Source organism: Trachypithecus francoisi, unplaced genomic scaffold, assembly GCF_009764315.1.
Source record: "Trachypithecus francoisi isolate TF-2019V2 unplaced genomic scaffold, Tfra_2.0 Lachesis_group0, whole genome shotgun sequence".
Classification (NCBI taxonomy): Eukaryota; Metazoa; Chordata; class Mammalia; order Primates; family Cercopithecidae; genus Trachypithecus; species Trachypithecus francoisi.
In genome coordinates, this window is record NW_022681453.1 from 129,287,055 (window position 1) to 129,314,739 (window position 27,685).

Sequence of the window (27,685 nt, forward strand, 5' to 3'; positions counted from 1 at the left end):
GCAAGTGGGCTACTTCTATGCCTCCTAGAATGCTAACCACATCACCTATTTCATAAAGAGTACTTTCAGCACATTTGAACTGGGTCTCGATCTTTACTTCCGACACTTCTCAGTAAAATCCAGGAATTTAAAACAGTCCAGCTGGAGTAGGACAAGAAAAAGGGGGTGATTCTTCAGCATAAAAAATCTGCAGTGGCTCCTCATTGCTCATAGCATAGAATCAGAATTTCTTCATTAAGCACATGGTATCCTTCCCAGTTTTTTCCCAAGGTAACTTTCTAGCCTTATCTCCTTCCACTCTTCTCTGGATGATTTTGTATTAACATCTACTCACTGGAATTTGAAAAATATGCCAACATCCCACAGAAAGAAAAGTACCCTCCCTGCCCCACCCATCCCTAAATCCCACATTTAAGTGTGGTGGCTCATTTCTTGTTCAGGAGATCTTAAATATCTATACAAACGTGATAAACTTCACTCAGAAACCAAGAATTGCTCAAGTGAAAAGTTCTGGCACAGAGAACATTCTAAGATGGTCTGCAATGAGGGAAAGTCCAGCCCTGGAGCAGAAAGGCAGCTACTCATGAAACTCTACGAAAGTACTTTAGTTTTCACAGAGAAAACTCTATGAAAACTCTTATTTGGGAATTCTCATCGAGCTGCTCCTTCTGCCACCAACCTCCTTCCTCACCCTCCACCCACATCGAGCTCCAGACCCAGAGCTAAAATACAAAGTATTTAATGAGTGTTTAAGGCCCTTATAATATGTGGTTTTGGGAATGTGGTCCCGCCTTTCTCATAGTACACAAGTATGTGTATGTGTATTCGTGTGTGTGTATTCGTGTGTGTGTGTATTCCGTGTATGTTTATTTGTGTGTGTATATTCGTGTGTGTGTAATCTGTGTGTGTATTTGTATATGTGTATTTGTGTGTTTGTATTCGTGTGTGTGTATTCTATGTATGTGTATTCGTGTGTGTGTATTCTGTGTATGTGTATTCGTGTGTGATCGTGTATGTATTCTGTGTGTGTGTATTCGTGTATGTGTATTCATGTGTGTGTAATCATGTGTGTATTCTGTGTGTGTGTATTCGTGTATGTGTATTCATATGTGTATTCGTGTGTATTCTCTGTGTGTGTATTCTGTGTGTATGTGTATTCATGTGTGTGTATTCTGTATGTATGTATTCATGTGTGTGTATTCGTGTGTGTGTATTCTGTGTATGTGTATTTGTGTGTGTATTCTGTGTATGTGTATTCGCGTGTGTATTCTGTGTGTGTATTCGTGTGTACGTGTATTCGTGTGTGTGTATTCTGTGTATGTTTATTCATGTGTGTGTATTCGTGTGCATGTGTATTTGTGTGTGTGTATTCGTGTGCATGTGTATTTGTGTGTGTGTATTCGTGTGTGTGTATTCTGTGTGTGTGTATTCGTGTGTGTGTTTGAATGGTTTGGGGGTAGGTTTTCATGCACTTGGCCAAACCCTCATGATCTGTATATGCCATATTGCCTGCTGTTACTAATCCTGGGACCTATCCTAATTCTCAGAGTTCTTGCCCCATTTTTCATCGTAGGATAACAAGTATCTTGACTGTAATCTATTAATTGAATAATTGAATAAACTTGTTTCCCTCCAGCGCAAGCATATTGTTTGCACACAGTGTCATCCTGGGCCCTCCAGCTATGGAAGGCCTGCCAGATATGTTTATTAAACCCCCTGTGCTTGGAAAGAACACAGAAAACTGTCATCTAGAGCAATACAAAAGTGCCTATCTCAGCTGGAGATCTCGCTGTTATGAATAAAGGAAGAGTTTGTGGTACAGTTTTGAGATGTAAAGAGAAAAAGCTTCCCCATGGTGCAAATGTGTTGTAACCCTCAGGCGAGAAAAAAATATTGAATTGTTGCTGGCAGTACAATGTAATTATTGAGTTAGCAGCAGCTATGTTTCTAAGCTTCTTAAGGTAAAAATCACACTAATTTGGCCTTCTCCAAAGAACATTCCAGGTTGTTAAATGGAACTGTTGAAACATTTTTCACTAATGAACCTAGCCTATGAACAGCCATTTCCACATAAGTCAAATATTGGACAAGTTGAAAGAGGAGATGTGCTACCGTGGAGGCTGTCTTTGTTTGCTTGAGACCACACTGCCTCGGGATGTGTTTTCCAAACTCCTGAGGTGCAGGCATTTGACCTAGGTGGTAACTGAGTGGGAGGCATGATGGAAACCACAATGCTGTACTAAAAAAAAATTGAGTCAGAGCTTGGCCTTTTCCTTTAGGACAGAACAACACACAGTGTATAACCCTGGGATGGAGGGCATGAGGCTCTAAGATTTCCAAGATGCTATCTTCTAGACAAATAAAATGCTTGGCTCCTGAAAATTGGTGGCTTTTGCTGGGAGCAGTGGCTCATGCCTGTAATCCCAGCACTTTGGGAGGCCGAGGTGGGTGGATCACCTGAGGTCGGGAGTTCGAGACCAGCCTGACTAACATGGAGAAATCCCGTCTCTACTAAAAATACAAAATTAGCCAGGTGTGGTGGCGCATGCCTGTGATCCCAGCTACTCGGGAGGCTGAGGCAGGAGAATTGCTTGAACCTGGGAGGCGGAGGTTGCAGCGTGCTGAGATCATGCCATTGCACTCCAGCTTGGGCAACAAGAGTGAAACTCTGTCTCAAAAAAAAAAAAAAGAAGAAGAAGAAAAGAAAAATGGTGGCTTTCATCCCTTCACTTCGATTCCCCAGGGCTTACGTCATTGCTCAGAGTCATTGTAGACCCCAGTCTTAAGTGGCACTATCTCTGCCAGGCAGAGAAAGGAGCCAATGATGCTCTGTGATCCAAATTCAGATTTGGGGACAATCTGTGATGGTCCCTATACACTGTGCTACAACTCAGATTCCTGCAGTGGGATCCTCCTTGAAATATTAGTTGGGGAAAAATATGTGCTGCCTGACTCAGGGCCCAGCTACAGAAATCTGGGAGGTTCATTTGGCATGCTTTGTCTCTTGGATACAGAGAAGATAATTTTCAAAGGTCAAACTCCTTTGCTACTTCCTCCTCCTTACTCTATTGGATGGGGTCAGAGCAATGGACTTAACAAAGAGTATTAGTGGGTAAGGAAGTAAGGCTGAGGATCCTTTGACTTATTATGCTTCCATATCAACTAACTGATGCAAGTAGATAGTGTGTTGAAGTGGAAAAAGCAGATTTTTGAAGCCGCACTGAACTGGATTTATTTTCCTTAGTTTTGCAGACATGAACAAGTCACTTAACCTCTCTGAGCCTCAATTTCGACATTTATAAACTGAATTTAGAAATACCTAATTTGTGTCAATGATTGACAGTCTTTCAACAATCCCTTAAAAGGCCAAATTTCAAAATGATTAATCATGGCATGAGGCAAACCTGTAAGGTGGACTTAGCCTTTTAAATTACATGGTATGTTACTATCAATACAAGCGTATCCATTATATGTGTCTACATTTTGCCTATAGGCTAGAAAATAATAGGTAGCAAAAGCTTTTAAGAAATACGCATTTATACAAGTTTCAGTTTCTTTTCTCATTATCCATTGATACTGTATCTCCTGCTCTAATACAGTTGTTTTGATGACACAAATTACACCAAAACTCACTATCTCCCCCCAGTCTTACATATCGAATTCCGGAATAAAAAGTCCCTCTAAATGAGTTTTAAAACTTCTTTCTCCCTTTTGTTAGTTTTCTTAAAATCATAGGCTTTAACAAGAGAAAAACACATTCTCTCTATTCCATAGTTATTTGCAAATATTGTGTTAGTGATAAAAAAAAAGACAGTGCTGTTTTTTTAAGTCTAGATCAATTAATATCACCCAGTGTAAAAACCACACCACCTTATCTGCAATGCATGGACTCAAGGAGCTAGCAAAAGATTTGTAGAGAAAAAACTCCACAAAGAATATTACACTGGGTGAGATTTGGTATATAGGAGTTGATATTTTTTGTCAACTGGCAAAAAAAAAAAAGAAATGTCTAATTTGTAAGGATTAGACATAATGTCTATAAAGAGACTAGAATCATATCTGGCAACTCGCAAAACGAATACATTTAGCTATTGATTTTTTTAAGTTGATTAAAAGAAAAGCATCTGAAAGATCCAGAAGAATGAATCCAGAAATACCTTGCAAGGGTATTTACCTGGCAAGGAGGCTCACAGCCATGTGTTTTGGGGAGCATATGAGGTTCTGCCTCCGTTTGAGCAATTAGGACCTTGTTTTAACATTCTTTTTGCAACCTAGCGTGCTTCTTACACTTAACTTAAGCATGTATCAGCAGGATGACTATTCAACAGACCTTGAGCCTCAAAGCCAAGTGTAAATCCTGTGTCATATACCAGATCCTTCTGTGGCTTTTGGTATGAGGTTGCCCACTTGGTCTCATCTATAATTTTATAGCTGAAAAAAAAGCTAAGTGATAGGTTTTTAAAAGTGCTTTAAAAATACAAAGTCCTTAACACCTATTTGGACTACATGGTTAGCAGCTTTATTGGGGAGGTGCCCCCATAAATTCAGGAATTTCCTCTGGGCAGGAGGAAGGAGATACTCAGAGTTCTAACAGATAATAGAAGAAAGACAGTGAGAATGGCAAATGAATTAGTATTTCATTTGTGAAACCAACGCCTTCAGAAAATTGTATTTCTACACTTAGTCCATTTTCTTAAAGCAAGAGAGAAACTCTCTAAGACTTTTCTTATGATGGATGCAATACTCGGTGTTTCAGAACTATATGATAAGTTCTGAGAAGGCAGCACCTTAAATAACATTATCTGACTGTCCATTATGTGGCAGCCCATCTAGAGATATTGCCTATTTATTGAACGCAACAGCCCTGCAGGGAGGTAGAGGAACATTCCTTTTTAAACTATGGACAAACTGAGTTTGTATGAAAGTGACCACCTCTTTGAGTCACACAGCTTATGATGGCTGAGTCCAAATTATGACCTTGCTGCTATATTGTACTGTTTCTATTAGAGCACAGAGACAAGTATTTTTCCTCCTTACATCTTGGTTAGAGCTTCCCAGCATGCTTTGCAGCACAGAGTGTAACAATAGTCCACTCTCAAGGGAACAAAAGCTGGGATAACTGTGTTGTGTACCTTGGTATTATTTGCGTAGCCAAATAAAGCTATCTTGCTACAGATGTAACCTTCGATAATTTATTGATGTAAAAGTGGCCTCAGGTACCAGGATTTTGGCAGCTGTTACACTGTCAGAGTACACTGTAGAACATGGCATCCATGAATATTTTATGCAGAGAAGAAACGGAAAAATACACCTTTCAATATATCAGTTCCCAACCCTGATCTTCATTACTGAAATATGAATCTAATCCCATCTCTGAATTTGATCAACCAAAACTGTGCAAACTGAGAGCTTCCTAAATTGGATTTTAGTAGTGAATTGATTTGAGCCCTACTTTTTGTTTAGCACATCAGCTGCTTATGTCAGCCTGTACTGTAGTGGTGGGTTAGTGACCTCAGTGATATGTTGGAAGCTACAGACTTAACTGTCAATAGGATTGGCTTGGCCCTTTATCCTTCAGCGGCAGATAAATAGAGCCCCATTCAGTAGGTTCATTGTGTAGGGATTTGTTGGAGTTTTATTTATGCAGATTTGGAAGCAGTTGGAGATCATCAACATCCAATACACCCTCTGTCAAATATTTCTCTTCCATTGTTGGGTTATTAAAATATGGGTTGGGAGGTTGGGGAATTCTGTCCTTTTTCGAAGCAAATACTTTTCTAAAATAATCAAAAGGGCATTTTTAAATTTTGTATTTTTTGGTATCTAGAGTATCTCTGAGTAGTCGATTTTTGATCTCTACCCATCCTCAAAACTGAAAACCAGTCCTCCATTTCTCCAGGGCTTACCTTTTCATCACTTGAAGACCAGTGGTTACGTGATTTGGACCCACTGAGGAACATAGAATGACATCAGTTCAAAAGTATTGGATACCTGTGGAGCACTTTGCAAGATATTGCAGGATTTTGGGGCCTTTCTATAGAACTGCACAGAAGTATTGCTGAATACTTTGCAACATGAATTCCTGCAATTCGCAGGAATTTGCCACGCTTTTCAGGTGATCATGCTTGGTAAGTGCTTCATTTTTATCTCAATTGGTTTGATTTTGTGCTTTCATTATATTATTGCATTTAGGTTTTGCATACTTCGGGGTTTACTTTTTTTTTTTAACCTATCTTTAATCCCATCTCCTCTGATGAGCACCTGACTCAGCCTATCTATATCTTTAATTGATGCTCTCTTCAACTCTATGTGCTAAATTGCAGTTCTATGATCTACCTAAGAGACAGACAGTTTAATCAATGTACAAGTTACTCTACTTATTTTAAATAAGTGCCTTTCAGACTTAGTAAACATCTTTCGGGGAAACATGGATGGTTTAAAATAAGGTAAGTGATTTCTATTTCTTCAAATGAAGCCTTTAAACTCATTTAAGTAATGAAATACTTCTATGTCCCTTAAAAAAATTTCTTTTTAGTGCAAAGTGTGCTTTTGTATTTAGAATCACGTAATTGAGCAAGATTCCTTCAACACTGATTGAAAGGTATATTCTTGTTGGTGGCTGTTAAATCTTCTGGTAATATCTAGGGTTCTAAATTTAGGATGTCAAGATAGCACCTCTCTCATAATATTTACTATATCACAAATATATTTATTAAAAGAAAATAGTTTAATTAATATTACACATGACATTTGAGAACCAAAGCTCTATAGCTTTTATTTCTCTTAAACATATAAGTAAATGAAGTGCTGAATAATTATTGAGTTTTATGGATAAGTCTAAAAGCTTTCACTAAACTTCCAGAGTTGCTTAACTTGTAACCATAAATAAATGCAGATGCGGGGTACATCACATTTCGTTTCTAAGTGGTTAGACCCTTGCTGACTCCCACTGCTTTATTCCATTCAAATGACAGTGTGATAACTTTCTGTTTTACTCTTTTGTGCCATATTCTTATAACTAGTGGGGACTGAGTCACAATTAAAACTCAAGTCTTCTGATTCTTAGCCCAGAGCTCTTTCCATTATTGTGCCTCTCTTGAATGTCCTGCCTCAGCACTGATACATAACTGAATAAATCAAGCACAAATATCTGGTTTACTCAGTTTTAAGGGAGTAAAAGCATGCCCTCTTTTCTACCAATTGGTGAGTTTAGTTTTTAGCCCTGGAGTACTAGAGTACCTAGTTAATCAGGGACAATAAAGTTTCAAGGTATTACAAAAGATCATTAATTACCAGGGGCTCTTTTCCTGAAAATTGTGGATATAGGTATGGAAACCATATATATTAAATTTTTCCTGGGGGTCCTAATTTCAAATTTTTTTTTCTCTTTTTCTCACAAATTTATTAATGCCAATCAGATAGCGTGTCTAAATTTCTTGCCTCAGAAATATTGAAATTTAACTATAGAATTCCTTTAAAGGACAAGAGTCTTTGGTGAATTTAAACTATTGTTTGATTTAGAAAATAATCAATAATCAAAAATTACTATCTCCAGCAGCCCCCAACTGCCACTATTAGTCAAATTTGAGTTAAGGCATGGAAAAATTATCCTTTAAATGTCAATATAACCATAATAATAATTACCATTTATTGAATGCCTATAGAGGGCCAGACTGGGTGCTTTACATACATTACATTCTAATCCCCTCGCTGGTCATTCAAAATCTACATTATTATCCTTATTGTAAAGATAAGGATAAGCAATTTGCCCAAGGCCACACAGCTAGTAAGTCCTAGGACTAAGGCTTGAATCCAGGTCTGTGTGTTTCTGAAGGCTTTTTATTTCTCCCTGTAAGATAAAGTAATGAATGCATGAAACTATTCTGCTCAATGACACTGAGTCCACATTACTTTGAAACTAATGAAGGTCCAGAAACAATGGCCCCAGGGAAAGTGCCACAAGAAAGATGTTTATGGTAGACTGTAAAGATCTGACTTCATCTCCTTCATAGTTTTGCCTCAAATCCCATGCGTTTGCCTTCCTACTCTTTATTTGTGCACCCTTTGGCCTGCCAGGACAGAACTGGCTCTTTTTGGTTACTCAATCTGTTCCCCTTCATTAAAATGTAGGCTTTTGATGCAGAACCAAAGTCTGAGAATTTCAGCAACATTTGGTGACAAAGACAGAACAGCCAATCACCACCTGTCAGGCAGTTACAGACAGAAAAATGACCACAGCTGAGCCCACACTGACCATGTGCTAACGTGCCCTCTTCCAAGACTGCCCCGCCCTAGGGTGACTAGAATTCCAGGCTTATGCAGTGATTCAGTGTAGGGAATAGGGTTTCCTACCAACATTGAATCCAATTTTACAAGCATGACCAGAGTCTTCATGTGCCCTCATGCCACATCCCAGCAGAGGTGAGGTCAATTGGATGAAAGCGTTTTACAACTTATGCCACATGGTGGCTGGATGGTTGCAGATGATCACGGCCCCTGTGCTTGCAGTTTCCCAGACCTGCCTCTGGACCTTTGCACATACTTTCTCTTCTTCCTGGATTGTCCTTCTTCCCATTGTACTAGGTTAATGCCTGTATATCCTTCAGGACTTAGCTTAGATGTTGCCTCCTATGACTCTCAAAACTGACTTTAATGGTTTTCCATGTGTCTCATTATTAACCTAGTGCCTGCTCCTCTTACAGCAGTTATCACTAATCCAAAAATGGCATTTAATTTTTCTTTCTTTCCCAGAAGACTAAAAGCACTGAAGGCAGGGACTTAGAGACGATATTGCATTTATTTGAGAACGTGGACTCTGGAATCAGACAAAACCAGTTTGAAATGGTGACTTCAGCATTTACATACTTACCTTACCTGGGGTAAGTTTAACCTCGGGTTAAAGAACCACCTTGAGCTTCAGTTTCCACATCATCAAGACTGGGATAATAATGAAAACTATCTTGTTGGGTTATATTGAAGATTAACAGCAATAATGAGCGTAAAGCACTTGAGACAGTACTTTGTAAATAATAAATGTGCAATTAAGGAGATAGATATTCTTCATTGTTGTACCACATTTCCTACTGTAGTACCTGCTTAACAAACATATTTAAAATACAAATTGTATTAGAGAGCTTGAAAAAGAGCAGTTCACCACATTTAACATATACTTCCACCGCTGCATCTTAAAGGGATCTCAGGTAATGTGTGATCTTTTTCTGTGCTACTGTGAATAGTTGATAATTGCATGTTTGAGTGTTAAAACTCCAAATTCAACTTCAACAGTTCCCCACTTTTTAACTCCAAATTAGCAGAAGAGGGAAGAGAAAAACAAATAGAAGCTGCAACTGAACATCAGATGCAAGATCTGTCCAGGGCACAAAGGACATATGAGTGAGCCCATCATACTCACACATGTCAACCAGGCTGCAAGTACTGAGAGACTTGCAATTATAATTTTTGTTCGCTGTGTCAGTGCTGGTATTTGTATAGGTTTGGCACAGTATACACTCAATAAATACTTGCTGAATGAAGTAGTAAATACATTTGAAAGATTGGAATGAGCCCAGTTTATCTTAGGAATGATTTAGCCATATAATTGATCACTTTCATCTTACATTAGTAACAGCTGAAGTGACGCAGAGGGGACATATTTTGCAGAGTCTGTATTCCTCTCACTAAACTGTATTCCTTCTTGTTCTACTGTTTTCAAGATTCAGTGAACATGTTTACATTAACCATGTTACTTGTGATTTACAAATTTTATTTGCATGTTTCTGTTTTGGCCTTTTCAACATGAAATGAGCAAAACATGTAGGCCTCCCCAGGCAAAGCATACCTGTATTCATTTCAATTACATTAGTTCAGTCCTAAACTTATAGGGTGTTTCTGTGCCTCCAGTGTCAGGCACTGTGCAAGGTGCTGGAAGCAGTGAGACCATTTTTTTGGTCCAATCACACCTTGCTTGGGATTGGGTAGAGACCAAGCTTCCCTCCAGGTACAGAACATTTTAGAATTAGGTCTTGGCTTTATTTTTTATTTTGTTTCTAATCACTTTCTTGGAGATATCAGATTTGTCCTGGCCTCTTGGATGCATCTCTCTTGATTTCTTGCTCTGGTGCTTCTTGCCTCCTGCATGGTCCACTTCAATGCTCAAGATTGTCACTGTCATCTCCCAAATCCCTACAAGGGGAGGCAGTATCATCTCCTGAGTTTCATTCTATTATCAACCAGAGTGGCTGTACAACCCCTGGTTTTCTCTTTTCAAGAGGCCAGGGCACAGTCCTTGCTCTATTTCTGCATGAGGCTTTGGGGAGCACTGGATTAGGAGTCAAAAGATTTGGGTTCAACTTCATCCTGCTTCATTCTAGGTACATGACTTTTGGCAAGACATTTAAACTAATGTGTTTCTTTACCTGAAAAATGAGGTCAAAATCTACTCAACGAATTTTCTGTGAGGGCTAAAGAATACTGTATATGAAAACTTCTTATAAACAGTAAAGTGTTCATAAATGTAAGTTATTATCCATTATCATCTGCAATCACCTATAGAGGACTCACATGAATACATTGAACTATACAATCTTCTAAAAGCTCAAAGAGTTGGGTCGCCGGAACTTAAACTTCTCAGTTTCTCAGTGTGAACTTGACTTAATGATGTGTGTTTGTTTAACAATTAAAAAAAAAAAATTGTCTATGCAAAAGCAATGCCACTTTCTAGAAGATAAGAAACCATTTTTTTATGGGCTTAGAGTTGGCAATGAAAAAATATTAAAGAAAGAAGGGAGATGCCCTAATCAACAGTTTTCTTTAGTCGCCTCTATCTTAGGCTGTAGTAGAACTGGAAAAGAATAAAGAATGTTCTCTTTTGACAATTCATTCTGTAAATGGCAACGTATTTCAGTCAACATTTCAATCAACAAACGTTTATTGGTTATTTGCTTTGTGGGTGTTATGCTATTTATCTAGCTGTCATTTTCCTGTTGTTAAATTAAGACTTCTGTATTTATTAATTCAAAAGCATAAAATTCTTAGTCTTTAAAGCCAAAATACAGAGTTAAAATACAACTCTGGATATGGAAAACTGAATAATAAATGATCCCTGCCTTTAAGGCACCTATTAATTTAAGGAGAGATAAGTAAACAACTCCCCATCATACAAGACAGAATAAAACAAGAAGATACATAAAACTTCACAGCCACACTCTGATATCATATAGTAAGAAGTGATTGTTATTGGAGGTCTTGGAAGGTGGGAAAAGATGTAAGGAGACTGTTGAAGAACAGCATGTCTTGGGAGAGAATTAAAGCAATTCTCATTTTAGTAGACGCTCCTTAGTTCGTGATTTTAATCTTATGATTTAGAAAGAACAAGGTTATTTTATTCAGAACAGGATGAGTAGGAGAATTGCTGGCTACAAGAGCCTGTTGGTTGGTGCAAAGGATGTGCTTGGTGGAATGACTGGAGACGTGTTACAGGAGTGGTGAACAGTGCCGTGTGAAGGTACTTTGAGGCTAATTTAAAGAGTAGACCCACTGCACAAACAGAAATTTCATTTCATGAGTGATAGGAACACAAGGAGTTTTGGAGGAAGAATTGTGACATAATTCAAAGGAAGGCAATGCTGGTGGCAATTCGAAGACTGGTTCTAAGATGCAAGATAAAATGTCCGTGGCGTGAAATCCTGAGAGGTTGTGTCTACCATGGTTGAGGAAGATGATTAAAGATTGGCACAGTAAGAGAAAAGTGGTAGGGACGCTTTGTGGTCCTCAGATTTCTGGGTCAGATTGATGGTCATCACATCAGCACTTGATTCCTATGCCTCAATTTTGGATCAGCTCAGACTATGTTGTGCTTTAAAAAGAGGCTTAGGAAGTACAAATTCACTGAAAAATATAAATTGGTGGCTCATGCTTGTAATCCCAGCACTTTGGGAGGCCGAGGTGGGCAGATTGCTTGAGCCCAGGAGCTCAAGACCAGTCTGGGCAACATGGCAAAACCCTGTCTCTGCAAAAAATACAAAAAGTAGCCATAGTAGTGCACACCTGTGGTCCCAGATACTCAGGAGGCTGAGATGGGAGGATCTCTTGAGCAGGGGAGGTGGAGGTTGCAGTGAGTTGAGATTGCACCACTGCATTTCACCCTGGGTGAAAACGAGACCCTGTCTCAAACCAAACCAAACCAAACCAAAACAAAATATAAATAATGAATTTTATAGCCTCATCTTTTTTTTTTTAACTTTTATTTTCAGTTCAGGGGTAGATATACAGGTTTGCACACGGCTAAACTTGAGTTGTGAGTCAGTTGTACAGATTATTTCATCACACATAGTCTCATCTTTAAATCAAATAATATTTAAATCTTTAAATAAAATAATATTTAAATAAAACAAGTGATAGTTGGTCTTCACTTGTAAAGGTCAGGAGTGTGTTTTCTTATTTACAAACTGTATTTTCTAGACTTCAAATGCCAATTCAAATCCCACTTGCTCCAAGAAGCCTTCCCACTGCCAAAAACCTGAAATAAACCTCTCTTTCCCCTGGATTTTCAGAGCAAAGCTCTGGGCTTTAACCTTAGCTGGGGCCACATCTACTCTGGGACAGAGAGAAGCAGACACAAATATCTACAATTAGTTCACTCTTCAGGCAATGCCATGGATCAATGGATCATACTCAATAATATCACATGTGAAACAAGACTATCATGAGGAAAATCAGGTGGTCTATCCGGCATCAACGTGTGGCAGCCGTTCGTGGGGGCTTGGCAAGTATGGAATATGTATAAAAAGATGCTGCAGCACCTTATTTTTTTATGACAAGAGAAGATTGTAGATGTTCTTGATTAAATGTATTTTAAACTATTCTAATCCCACTCAGTGTGACTTAGTAATAATGGTCATTAGTACAAAAGTGAACAGGAACAGAATAAGGGAGCTCTAGGTCTGCCAGTTACTGACGTAGTGATCTTGAGAAAGTAACCTGCACCTCCGTTTTCCCTTCTGTGAAATGGAAATGATGATGTCTGTCTCTCAAAGTTGTAAAAAAAATCCAATGGAATAACCCATGTAAAGCATTAAGGATATGCCTAACAGTAAATTCCAAAACATTTAATAAGCATGCGTTATGGGAAAGTGCCCTAAAAATAGTATAAAAAATATAAATCAAACTATTATGATTATTAAATATGATGACTATTCTGTATGAATACTAGAATTTATATTGGAGTAAGGTAGCTCAAGATAAAATAATGATAATGTGTATATTACTGTAATAATGTTGTTTTTACTGGATTACTTCTTTACAATATTAATAGTCTATTCTCTAAATCTTTATTTTTTCTATTAGGTATGTCACAAATTTTAAGTACTTAAAAAGTGATCCAATGCATAACTAATTGTTTTTCAAGGTATCCTTCAAATAGGAATTTTCTCTGAAAAATGTAGAACGGGTTTTTATTTTTAAATGTCAAATGACAAGATGTTCCCCTTACTGCTTCTTGACACCCTGCTCAGTTGCTAGGATATGGTGTCCCTGGATCGCCACACTGGAGACCTGCAGCCCGCATGTCGCGAGCCCCTGCTGCCCTGGCCACCTGTCAGCATCCACGTGTTTCCCTTAGTCCTGTCAGGTGGGCCTTGCTCCTCTGCTTGTGTCAACCTGGTGTAGCCTCCAGGCCAAATGAGCTAGCTCACTTTCACATTCTGTCTACCGTTTCATCTGAAAAACGTAAATGGGGAAGGAGTGGGGGTACAGGGGGAATTTACAGGAGGGTGAGGAGGGAGGAGAATCGGCATCAGCAAAGTAATTGGCCTAAATTACACTCTGCTAAACAGCCATGAGGAAGGACTTAAGGGAAAACTGAGCTGGGGGCGCTGGAGCACTTTCTGGGCATGAGAGACAGGAGGAAGGGACTCACCAGCTCTGTAACTAATGGACAAAAGTATTTCCCAAATATCCACAGGGTTCTTTCCCTTAGAGGTTCTCTCTCTAACTCCAACGTGTATTGTTTCGAAGGGCAGTAGATTGAGATCTTTGCGTATAGAGAAGAGGAATTAATTTGACAGACTTAAACTCTCTACCTGCTATTAATTTTTAAAAATTGACACTTTTCACGTATCTGGGTTATGAATGTTAACACAGAAAAAAACATTTTCAAATAATCTGAACTTGTACTAAATTCCATTAAGTTTCTCCCCCTTACTGTATCTGTAAACATAAAAAATAAAAAGTCTTGATTTACAAAACATCTTTTACTTTTGCTGTGAGTCCATGATATCTGCCAAAGTCATGAATTTCCAGTTGTCAAGGGGGAATTACGGTTGGTCTCCGTTCAAGTTAATTCTGGAATATGGGATTAAGTTTGATCACAAAATGAAACTACTTAATCCCAAAAAACTCCCCAGTTTGAAAGGCAGCAAGAAATATTGAGCATGCTAGGGTTTTAAGACTGATAAACTTAGGTAACTTTGCCTTTAAAATGGGGATAATTGTAGTATTAACCTTAAGAATTAGATAATATAAAGCCTTGTGCTTGTGTCTGATCTGGTCCATAGGATGCATTTAATAAATAATCCTGACTATCTAAATGGTAAGGCTGGCATGAATTCAGTTGAAATAAATACGTCACCATTATTAGAATTTCAAACATAATGCAGATATTTTTTTAAATGTGAAAACTCATGCTGTAATCGAGTTAGGGGAGCTTTGAACACACAGGTCATGATTCCTTTACAACTTGTTTAACTTTTTCATTTGATTTAGTTGTGGTTTATTTGAGTTTGAATGATGAGAGGGATATATTTGGTCAATTTTGACAACTTGAGAAGCGCAGTCCTTTGTTTCAGCTCCCCAGTTTGGATTCCTGAAGAGATGATCCCAGTTAAAAACTTCAGAAAGCAGCACAAAGCAGGCTCTGAATCTGAAGAAACCTTGCAGTCCCTTCAACCTGCACAAAAATATTTCAAGGGTAACTAGAAAGTGCATAAGAGGATTCAGACGTTCTGTGACATACATTTTAAATTCTTCCATTTCCAAATGAGAGCACCACAATATGCAGAAGCAAAGTGCATCAAAAAATGATGGCCCTTTGAGGCAGGTGTTTGCAGAACCAAGTATTATTCAAAAAATAATCCTCAAAGAAGTAAGTGAGGAGCACAGAGGCTGAGGCTCTATATTTGCAAATGAGACTACAAATAGGAACTTGACCTGTTCAGGTAATTTTACCAAGTTCTAAACTGCGAGTGGACTTCCCAGTAACCCAAGCCTCTTACGAAATGTCTGTGAACGCATGCTCACCTCCGCGCAGCACAAACACAGGGAGTCATGAACCTGTTTTCCGTCTGCCTGGGTTGCGAATAGAGAATTAGGAGCTTACTGCAGGCACTGCTGTAATGGAGCATTCTGCAGAAAGACCTTGAGAGGTGGTCTCAGTTCACTCAGAAAGTAAAATGCCAGCAAGCTTGTAGCTGACTCAGTAGTAGCAGCTCGGTCAAGCTACTAGTCGAAGACAGACAATAACAGCTGTCTTTCAAGGATAGCCTGCTATGTACCAAGCACACTTGAACTTATATATTATTCTGATTTTTACAACTCTGTGAGGAAACACATATTATTATTTCCCTTTTATAGATGAGGAAACTGAGACTCAGTGACTGAGTAACTTGCCCACCATCGTAGCTAGTCTATGGTGAAACTGTAATATGAACTCAAGTTTACCCAGCTACAAAGCCTCTCACTGTATAGGTATAAGAATATGATAACAAAATAAAATGTATCATCATACATTTTCTCTCTGACATTCAAGACTCTTCTTTGTGCTGCAAGGCTCAACTGACCTAAGGGCTGCCCCTAACTTTAAAGAAATCCTTAAATGAACTTTGTCATTTTTTTTTCTTAATTTTTCTGACACCCCCACTCACTCTCTTCAGCATATTCTTGAAATGCATTATAATCTGTCATCCCTTTACCTTCCTCCTTAAGTGCTATTTTTTAATTTTTAATTTTAATTTTTTATTTCCACACATTTGTGGGAAACAGGTGGTGTTTGGTTACATGAGTAAGTTCTTTAGTGGTGATTTCTGAGATTTTGGTGCACCCTCACCTGAGCAGTGTACACTGTACCCAATTTGTAACATTTTATCCCTCACCCCTTCCCACCCTTTCCCCCCAAGTCTCCAAAGCCCATTGTATTATTCTCATGCCTTTGCATCCTCACAGCTTAGCTGTCACTTATGAGTGAGAACATATGATATTTGGTTTTCCATTCCTGAGATACTTTGTTACTTCACTTAGAATAATGGTCTCCAATTCCATCCAGGTTGCTGCAAATGCCATTATTTTATTCCTTTTTATGGCTGAGTAATAGATATATATTTTTATATATAATATATATATCACAATTTTAAGTGATATTTTTAAATATTTAATATTTTTTGTCTCTTAAAACTATTTTCTTTGAATCCATAACTAAGGGCATATTAGTTTATAAACTAAGTTGTTGTGACAAAGTATCTGTGATAAATAAGGGCGTATGTAAGATAGAAGTTTTTCTGTCTCTCCTAAGAGGACAGTGGTTTATGCCTGGTGGGCAGCTCTGGCACCCTTAATACATGTTGCCTAGGTTGTTCAGCAGTGGCCATTTCCCATGCAGCAGGAATAATGAAAGGGCAAATGCATAGCAAGTGGATTTGTCATTGAGGAGATGATCCAGAACGGACACATCAGCTCTCATCCTGTTGGTTCAAATGCAGCCTCATGGGCATACCTACTTTCAAGGGAGTCTGGGAAATGCAGACTTTAGCTGGGCAGTTAAATACTTATCTAAAAACCCAGAGTCTTCTATTACTAAACAGAAAAGCAGGATAGTGAACACTGGGACCAATAATCAATGCTGACACAGTCTGTTTCTAGTCTGGCCACCAGTCTGGTTTGGACTATTACTGATGCTATGGAAGTAGTAAGTTCCAAGTCTTAAATGCACTACTTCTAAGCAGTAAGCTCAATGCCAGGAATCTTTGAATCGTAAACAAATAAAACTAAACCAATCTTCAAAACAAGTTTGCCTTATTGGCTTCTGGAACACTGAGATCTCTTCAATGGCAAAATTTTCATGGTCAGACCTGCATCAGGTTAGTTAGGTTGCCAGTTAATAAAAGTAAAGATTTTTGGGCAAGTTGTTTATAAAGAGCTGAGAGATGTTATATTTGTTTCTGAACTTGGATAAATATTATATTGATATCAGTATCCATGCCATTAATTTAGGGTTTGTTCAGAAAATATAGAATAAAGTTGCTAGAAGGGATCCCAACCAATCTCACATTTTAACAGGTGAGGAAACTGAAGCTCAGATTAGTTAAAGGACTTTCCCAAAGTAGTAGAGCTGATTAATGGAAATGTAGATTGCAAAATATCATATTTGCAGCAGTGCCTATTCAATGCTAATGGAGTGAATGAATTAACATTTGAATATTGAATAAGCATGATGGGCAGAACAAGAAGTCATTGAGAAGAAAGAAGTTGTCATTGACTAGTAATAGGACAGACAGCAGATTTCAAAAGTAACACGGCAATCATAGTTACATTTTCTGAGACTGAACTTTTAAAATGGGCCATCCTGACTGAAACATTTATATTTAATTTTCCCTGGGAACTGTTTTGACTTTGCTTCTAAACACATCATGGTGACATGGCATGCCATTTCTCTCTGCTGAAGCTCTGCTTATTCCAGAATCCAATCAGGTCAGGTCAGATACCTTGAAAACCATGAGCAGAGTCTTCAAAAGAAACCTAGCACAACTCTTTGAAAATGTATTTTTCCTATTATTAAGACAGGGCACTGTCTTGCTGAGCTGTTTTTTCCTATACCTCGATAAGTGTTTCATGAGTCACCTTTGCTCAGTCTGACAGCAGAGCAGTTCAGAAGGTCACAGCCTTCTTTCTGGTTCTAAAAACCTGCACATTCCTGGAATGAGGGGTATTGTTTTACTGGAAGAAAAACTAATTAGGGCAAGAAATACATTAATGAGCTCTGTAGTAGTCCATATACAATAAATAAAGAAGAGGAGAAAGGATAACAAGGAGAAGGAAGTCAAAACACATAATGAAAGCCTTAGAAAGTTGAGTTTCCACACATAAAACTATCTGAAGAAAACCAGAGAGAAAAATTAATTTGCTTCTTCAGTCCTTAGAGCACTGATTCCCAACCTTGGTTTTGTGACACTCCAGGATGTTCCCAATTATCTCAACAAATGTCATGAAATGTTCCAAAGAATTCTCAAAATGAAATTAGTTGTATTTCATTTAAAAATAGATGGCCAGTAGCTCTTTCAAGAGCAAGGGAATCAAATGAGCGATTGACTGCCACCAGCCTAAAAAGGTTGCAGAACACCAGGTTAGAGCTGATGAAAGCCATACTGCCATTTTGGAATAAAATTTTGTAATATTTTTCTAGACATTTTTGTCACCCAAATCCCTTGAGATTTATTCTTAAAAAATAGAGTAATAATAATGATAAATGTTTGAGATACTTACTCCACTAATTGACCATACAATGGGCAGTGGGATTAACTGGAAAGAATGAGAGGTTGGGAGTCAGATGGCCCTGCCTTGAAAACTGGGTTGGCTACTTAATTTTGGAGGAATCTGAGTGTCCTCCTATACACAATGCTTTCCTATTATTAGGAAAGCATGCGTATGCATCCTAATATAGTAATAGTAACTACTCACTTCTTAGGGGTGTTGCGGCCTTAAACAAGATAATGTCCATGAAACATGTAATACAGTAGCCTCATAGTATCTACTGCAATGCAGATGCCTTTCTTGCCACCTTCTGACTTTTGAGATGAAAATGCAAGCTGATGTAAATACTCCTGGTGGTGACTGTGGTGGTGGTGGCCCTGGGGGACAGTGCTGGCTTCCAGTATGGGGAATGGACATGTCTGTCATCCTTGGAGACAAGGGGAGGTCCCATGTTACTTTTTTATGGACAGAGATTGGGCAAGAGCAATAGAGGTCTGGCTGGTACTGTTTTCTGCTCATTCCCCATTAGTGCATCTGGGATAGCAGCCTCCCCATGCCTCAGAGATATTTCTAGTATACTTTATTTTTTTAAAATGGAGAAAAGCCAGTGATCTGAAGCCAGTGATCTCCAAGTGTATACTGAGATTAAGCAGCAGCAAAGAAAGAATGAGAAGTGCTTGCTCTTGGCAGGAGATTCTTAGAATGTGAGAGTATCAGGAGGTACATTAGAGATCAATCTAATTTCACTCCCTCCCTTAAGGAACAATGAAAGTGAGGCTAGGAGAGATGAGGTGGCTCATCCAGAATACCCAGCAAGTTGGGACCATGGTTTCCACTCAGCCTTGTAGAATGTGCCAGACTCAAAATCAGGAGAATAATTGAATTTTGTGAACCTTAACCACTTTCCCTGCTTTGTTTTTCACTGAGTGAGACAACTCTCAAAGATTTCATTCTCAAGTAAAGAAAACAAGTTCAGGGGAGTAAAGTCTTCCACCTAACAGCACAGAACCTTTAAGAAAATGGATTTTGTTTTTTGACATCATGTTGAGTGGAAGGTTGTAATGAGACATGAGCATAAATAAAAATCATAAATACAAACTAAGAATTAAGGCATAATGAAGCAATTAGAAATACATGGCACTCCATTCAGCCTGTACCTGAAATCTGACTATGCTGAGACGTGTCCATGGTGGCCCTTTAACAGTATATAGAAACCCAAGCTCGTGGCAGAAACTGAGTGTCTGGATGTTAATAAACACTACTAGTAAATTATTTGCTTAGAAAAAATTTATAATTCTGCTTCATAGCAGAATTTTAAAGGTGTATTTTATACACCTTTGCCAAAGCAATCTGTTTTAGAATTATTTAAGTGGCATAAATATTTGCCCTTCTCTCCCTTCCCATAGAATCATAGAATCTCGGGATTTAAAAGGGTCATTTGGTCCAATCTCTGACTCAAAGCAAAAATCCCTTCTCCAGCATCCCATCCAGCTAGCCTCTGCTTGGCCACATTCAACAGCAAAATAGTGTCTGAATATATAACTCTGGTGGAAAAGAAAGCACAAAAACAGGGCTTGGCAGGGCTTGGAAAAAGAAAGCATGCATATGCATCCTAAAGACTGGTTTTGCTGAATCAGGGTCTAGTGAATAATAATAAAAATAACACTCTCACTTCAAGTCTACATACTAGGCCGCACTCTGGAGGATTTTCCCCTCCCAGATGCTGTTTACATGTCAAACAAGAGGCCATGATCGTGGTGGAGTCTCAGCTGTGTTCAGTGCAAATACAGTGGTGTGGGCAAAATAAACAACAGAATCGCAGAGGAGGGTGCAAACAAACAGTGTGGCTGTACATTTCTAAGTAAAATGCCCCAGTTATGAAAGTGCCTGAGAAGTTAAAAGACCACCTTTGTTCACTCCCCTTCAAAGCGTAATTGTAACAGGGTTAAAGTAAATTCATTTTTCAGGGAAGAAGCTGTAACCTTCCTTTAGGTATATGTTATATTAGTCAAGATCAAGATGAATCCAGGCAATCCTATTGCTAAAGTGGAATATTTGATTAACTTAACGTCTTACTAAGCCTCAGTCACAAATGTGATCCAATCGTCTTACTGTTGGGTATCACGGAGTAGCCTCCCAAAGACCTAGGAGTTTTGTTTATCTTGCAGTGTGTGATTAAAGCAGATAGTAAGAATCGACAAGCAAAGAGAGCATTCAGGTCTATACTTTGAACCTCTTGAACCCTGGAAAAAAATTTTAATATTGTTTTTAGTTAATTTCTCCCTCATCACTCTAAGTTATATTTGAATTTTTAGCAGTACCACAGGGAGTAGTCTAGCAATATTTCTGGATTTTAGTTAGAGCCAATTCAAAATTCATGACATGACCCCATTATGAGAATCAGTGAATTCCACATTTGTCTCTTTATTATACACCAGGTACTAGCCTAAATACAAATAAAAAATATCTCTGCTTTTAGAGACTGTGGAGAAGACAGAAATAAAGATAAAAACAATTTTTTCTCTTTTTATTAAAAAAAGTCATATGCTCACAATCAGATCAGAAGTGTATTTGCCATAACACTCCATGTTCCTTCAGATACACTGGATGGTTTTATGTATTGTATTAACTGCTTTTATTTATATTTATAAAAGAAAGCAAACTTGGGTTTGGAATGTGGCTTTGCTGTTTACTAGCTATAACCCTGAACAAAGTAATGTCTCCGAATCTGTAAAATGGAGTTAGTAACATCAACTCTGGAGGCTTACAAGGCTGTAAAATTTATGAAGCATCTACGATTGTATCAGATACAAGTAGCTGTTCAATAAGTGGTAACTATTATTAATCACTTGCTTTATGTTCTAATAGTTCTGAGACTTGTCCAGTTTCAGGTGCAAAGCATTTGAACAATATTTTAGGGCTGGGCGCGGTGGCTCACACCTGTAATCCCAACACTTTGGGAGGCTGAGGCGGGCAGATCACGAGGTCAGGAGATCAAGACCATTCTGGCTGACACGGTGAAATCCCGTCACTACTACAAATACAAAAAAATTAGCCAGGCGTGGTGGCGGGCGCCTGTAGTCCCAGGTACTTGGGGGGCTGAGGCAGGAGAATGGCGTGAACCTGGGAGGCGGAGCTTGCAGTGAGCCGAGATCACGCCACTGCACTCCAGCCTGGGCGGCAGAGCAAGATACTGTTTCAGGAAAAAAAAAAAAGCATTTTAACAATATTGTAAATAACTTTTGCTCATGAAAATATGTCCATACATAATTTTTCGAGTGTTTCTTATATTTGCCACTTTGCATTTTTAAATCTTCTAAACACACGAAGGGACATTTATAACGTGTTTTAAAGCCTATAAAACATGTGAACCAACCATCCAATTAAAGGATTAGAACATCACCAATCGCTTTGCATCTTTTTTGAGAGTTCTTAATATTAAGGTAATTATCAACACTTGCTGTGCAATTTTTATTTATTTTATTACTAAATTCTTATATCCAACTTACAATAGCAGATAATGGTTTTCATACAGGATTTGTGAGAATGCTAAAAGTAGTGGCAGGAAGAATGGCACACCTGGGTATTGAGGTAGAGGAAGGAAAAGGAGGGAGGCTGTTGCTTTTCTCCAACATTCACACTTAAATGCTTCCTGGCTGCCATTCAAAGTGAGTTCAGGCTGACCCATTGTCTCTGTGGGAGCCATTTTTGCTCTACGGTTTCATAAAACATAAGAAAACTGCATTTTATTAGCACTTTGTAAATTTAAGTGCACCAGGGAAAATTGCCTTATTAAGCATTACTGAGTTACCTGAAAAACACAATGTCAGAAACTAATGTTTTTACAGAAGACTGACATTAATGGCTGGTTATACTTCCCTTGAGAGCTTAATAATCTTTGATGAATAAAAAGTTCTCTTCTGAAGAGGAAACAAGACAACATTTTAGAGAGTAAACAATAGTTAACAGAGGACTCCTCGTTCCCTGTCTGGTAACCCAAAACGGCCATCATAAATCACCAATTAATGTCTGTATAAGTATCTGTCACAGAAGAGAGTTCTAGGTAATGATATAGACTTGCTATGTTCAAGGAAAACAAGTTTCCTGGCCATGGCACACCGTGCAAGCTTTTCATATAAGATTTGCAAGTGCTGAAGTAAAAAGTGTGAAGTAAAAAAAATGCTCACGTAAAAATCATGAATGTTAGGAGGTTTATATCTTATTTAATTTTGACATTATGAATGCAGAGAAAGTCGTTTTTGAGTAAAAGTAATGTGTTTGTTAAACACCAATATACATCAATATTTAATACTTTCAGTAAAATTTTTGTGTTCACTTTTTGGTTACATATTGTGGCCAATTATAATTTTTACATGTATATGTCCTCCTGACTCCCTCAAAGCTTTCCTGAAAACAATTTTTTGTTTGTTTTTTGAGAATTCAACACACTCAGAAATGGCCATTAAAATGATTCTTTATTGTTGACAGCACAAAAGGGTGACTATAGGCTATTTATTTATTTATTTTTATGTATTTTGAGACATAAAAGGAGTTTCACTCTTGTTACCCAGGCTGTAGTGCAATGGCACAATCTCAGCTCACAGCAGCCTCCGCCTCCCAGGTTCAAGCAATTCTCCTGCCTTAGGCCCCTGAGTAGCTGGGATTACAGGCATGCACTACCATACCCATTTGATTTTGTATTTTTAGTACAGATGGAGTTTCTCCATTTTGGTCAGGCTGGTCTCGAACTCCCGACCTCAGGTGATCTGCCTGCCTAGGCCTCCCAAAGTGCTGGGATTACAGGCATGAGCCATTGCGCCCGGCCCTTAATTGTACATTTTTAAAGAACTTAAAGAATGTAATTAAGAGTGTTATTGGATTGTTTCTAACTCAAAGGAGGGGATGTTTGAGGGGATGGAAAGCCCATTCTTCATGATGTGCTTATTTCACATTCCACGTCTTTATCAAAACAGCTCATGTACCTCATAAATATACACACCTACGATGTACTCACAAACATAAAAAAATTTAAATGATACCTAAATAATAGCCTAAGGACAGTACAAGCAATAAAAGCGGTATGTTCTATGTAGTCATGTAAATGATAAATAGTGCCATGCCTGAGCAGCAATCATAATCAGATGTTCAAATTGTGGGTTTGGGAACATTGTAACGAAAAGCAATCCTCTGAGGAAATCAGTGTGCACTGATGGGGGTGCTATTTCTGGTTTTTTATCATAAGCATTAATCATTTTATTGCTTTGATAAGAAGATGTAGTTATAGATGGAGATGGCGTTTAAAAAAAAAAAAAAAAGCCCTCAGCAGTGGATAGAGAAATCTTTTTGCTTTCAGTTTTTCTTAGAAATCCCTTCATGTGCTGCCTCTCCTGGCCCTCCCTCAACTCTCCCGCTCATGCACACATACACAAACACACGCACACTGGTGTGCGTCTTGTCTATAGTCTGGCTTGAGCTGCCTGAGGGCTTCTGGGGCAGCCTTGATGTCCTAAAGGGTGTGTGAAATTGAAGACAAACATTTTTACTAGGAGTTTACAGCCATAACAAAGTAAACTGTGGGCCCTCCAGGTGTCCTTGATGGGTAGGAACAAAGGCCTGCGGTGAAGCAAAAAGAGCCCTGGAGTTTGAATTAGAAGAAGCTGCCTTTGAGTCCCTGCTCCAAGTTCACGGGCTGGGTAAACTTGGGTAATCACTTTCTCTCTCCAAGTCTCCGTTTCATCAGGAGTCAAATGGGGGAGCCAGACTAGGTTATCGCTCAAAGTCTTTACCCAACTCTGGGAACCTATGATCCTAGTGTTTACTTTACCCTTTATATTTTATTGGTTACTTTCCCATAATTTTTTTTTTTAAAGGTGTCTTAAATGCTTAGAAACCAAAGAATAAAATTACATTTCAAATAGAATCATAAAATGTGGGTGATTTTCTTTTCCTTATTTTTAGTTATTAAAAGTTACTTTTAAAAACAAAATAAGACAAATATTCCTTAGATTTTCCCTTTCGAAGAAACCAAAAGATGGTGGTATATTGGTTCTCCTTCACCACAACAGAAGTTTTATTCATTTATTTGCTTATTACTCTAAGACATAACTCGTTCTTCAAATATTTAATAAAAAGTGCCCACAAAACATAGAGTTTTTATACACGAATCATTATTTATTATGGAATGTTGTATCATACATTTCAGTTAACAAACCATATTTACATACAGGATCATACTGCCTTACCTTATCCTAGTCCCACTCTATTAGGAAGGCAAGCAAGGTACTACTCATGTCATCTGATCCGTGGGGAAACCAAGGCTCAAAGAAGTTGGAACTTGGCCACAGCTGCACAGAAACAGAGCCAGAGCCTGAACATAGACATCTCCTAGAGCTGGGTCCCTAGTGAATGTTAGTGTCATTAAACTAAACTCACTTAATTCAAGGCCACTGTATATATCAAATGACAATTCACCTGTATTAGGACGTTTATTTCATTTCTAGTTTGAAGCTTAGATTCCTTGAACCTATAAAATATTGCAAGAACTGGCCACAGTTCAAATTGAAAGCATGGTATAGCAATTCAGAGGTTGGGAATGCCCTTTGATGAATACCATAGAATATAAGAAATAACTCACAGAAAAAGATAAAGAAGAAATGGGAATAAAGTACATTTCCTTAGAATGTTGGAACCATTGCCTTCTAATTGAAGAATGTGGATGTCAGGTGGGAGGGGGAATGCACTGGTACTTTAGAACTGTGCAGACCTGGGTTAGAACCCTGACTCTTCCTCTTCCTGACTCTTACACATTTGGTGATACATCCCTTGGAGCCTCTGTTTAGTCCTAGGCTAAAATGCAAATATTTAACTTGCAAGGTTGTTTATAAGCATCAGAGACAATTATATAAAGTGCTTGTCATGTCGTGCCTGACAAAATAAGCACTTCATAAGCAGTGGCTATTGTTCATAGGAATCATTTTCTTTCAAATTGTTGTTAGATACATCTAACAACATTAGATGTATTAGATGTTGTTAGATACATCTAACAACAAGATGATTGTTCAATACATCTATTTTGTGATGTATTGTACTATTTAATGTAAGAAATCTAATGTAAGTGTAGGGAGAGCGCTATCAGTGGGAGACCTGTTGAACTTAGATAATCTATGAGATCCTTTGCAATTCAGAGTCCTTATTGTAATTTATATTTTCCAATTTGCTAGATCTATTAGAGACCCTGATTATGGTAGTGAAATAGATATTACCAACTTTATACATGTGATCCATTATACAAATATATATGTGTTACAAACAACTTTCAAAATAGAACCTGTACATATACAAAAAAAGAAAATGCTAGTTTTTACTGAAAACAGTGCTAGAAAGGGACTGGTACTAATAGCAACAGTAACAATAGCAATAATAGCAACAATCATTTTTAAAGCATCTACTCTATTTAAGGGGCTGTATACGACAAGGTGGAAACTTGACTGTATCCTCAAGACACTAAAGAGCATGCCGGGGTGGGCAAGACTTAACATGCATTATACCTGTGTAGGTAAAGTGCCCATAAGAGACTGCAAAATTTTTCTAAGCAGCAGGTATGTCATGAAAAATATGTTGTGATTGGATCGAAGGACCAGAATCTATCTTTTATTAGTCCTGGATGACTTTGGACAAGTCATTATCTTTTTGGGCCTCAGTTTTCTCAACTATAAAAAAAATAACTGGAATAATCTTTCAAGTCCAGCGTTCTATGACCCTGTTGCATTAATTATTTTTACAACTTGCCTGAACCAGCTGGGTTCTTTTTACAATCCTATAGGTATATACAATCTGTTTAATTCTTTTTCTCTTCTCTTCTCTTCTCTTTTCTCTCTTTCTTTCTTTCTTTCTTTTTGCTTCCTTAAAACAACATTATTTTGGCCAAGAATAAGCTGGAATGTCACAAATTTGCATAAATAGCTGAATTGACTCACAAATATGTTTTCTAATTAAGTTTTAATGTTTAAACTTTTCTTGTAGAATTAACCCCATCAATCTCCTTTTGATGTTTAAATAGTATTGGAAAAAATCAAACTTTATATTGAGAAGTGGTGTTAGTAACTGCACTAAGTTCCTATTAACCAACGTTGTAGTTTTCACAAATTTCACTGTGATCAGACCCATAGGAATAAGAGTAAAGTGAATGTCAGAGATCCAATTACTATACTGTGTAGTTAAAATGTCTAGATGAGATTTTTGAACTCTCAACTCAATCCTTTTCCTTCTTCTGAAATAACTTCTAAGGAGAATAGCATATTAAGGAAAAATCCAGATATTAGATTGATATTAAAAAGCAAGAAAAACAGCGCCAGGCAACAGGGGTATAAATGTCTCTATAAATGTGACAGACATAAAAGAAAGTGAAGGAAAGTTAAAAATTACCATAGGGCAGGCAGGATACCTGCTAAAGAACCTTCTGCTGCCAGTCACAGCTGGAAAGAAAAATGAAAGAGATGCAAACAACTGTCCTGGAAGCATGAAATCATTCTTTTGTCTTTTTTTCCCTTATGAACAATTACAGTATGCAGAAATTAGGGGGGGATCTCAAAGTATTGGGATGAAAATTTCAGCAGGTTCTGCATATAAATAGCAGAGGCATGGAAGTGTGCCTCTTTGAAAACAAGATGTGTTTGGGAGCTCCCCGTGCATTGAAGAAAGTGGTAATTAATGCATAGTGAATGACTTTGAATGAAGGATGAATAGGGGACATAACAATGGGTAGTTTTTTCTTTTCCTTTTTCTTCTTTTCTTTTTTTCCCCCTTTTTTCCCTTTTTCTTTCTTTTCTTCTTCTTCTTCTTTTTTTAAGGTTAAAGCATTGAAGAAAGAAAGCTGTTAAAAGATGGCTACTGTGAGGCTACCACTTCAATGTCTGTCTTCTGTGGCTTTCCTCTCGAGGCTGTGGTGGGAGTTTGTTTTGTATTGCTCTCCAATCACAATGGAGTTAATTTGCACCAATTTCATTTTTGTGCGTGCTCCTCAATGTTTTCCTTTTCTGCTGGATTTTTTTAAAATATTATTTTGGCAGGGCTTGGTCCTTTGATGATCCTTTTGAGCAAATGGTTTGCCCAAAGTTCAGATGGTGCTAGCTCCGTCTTCTTTTTCATTTACAACATCAAGAGGATTACA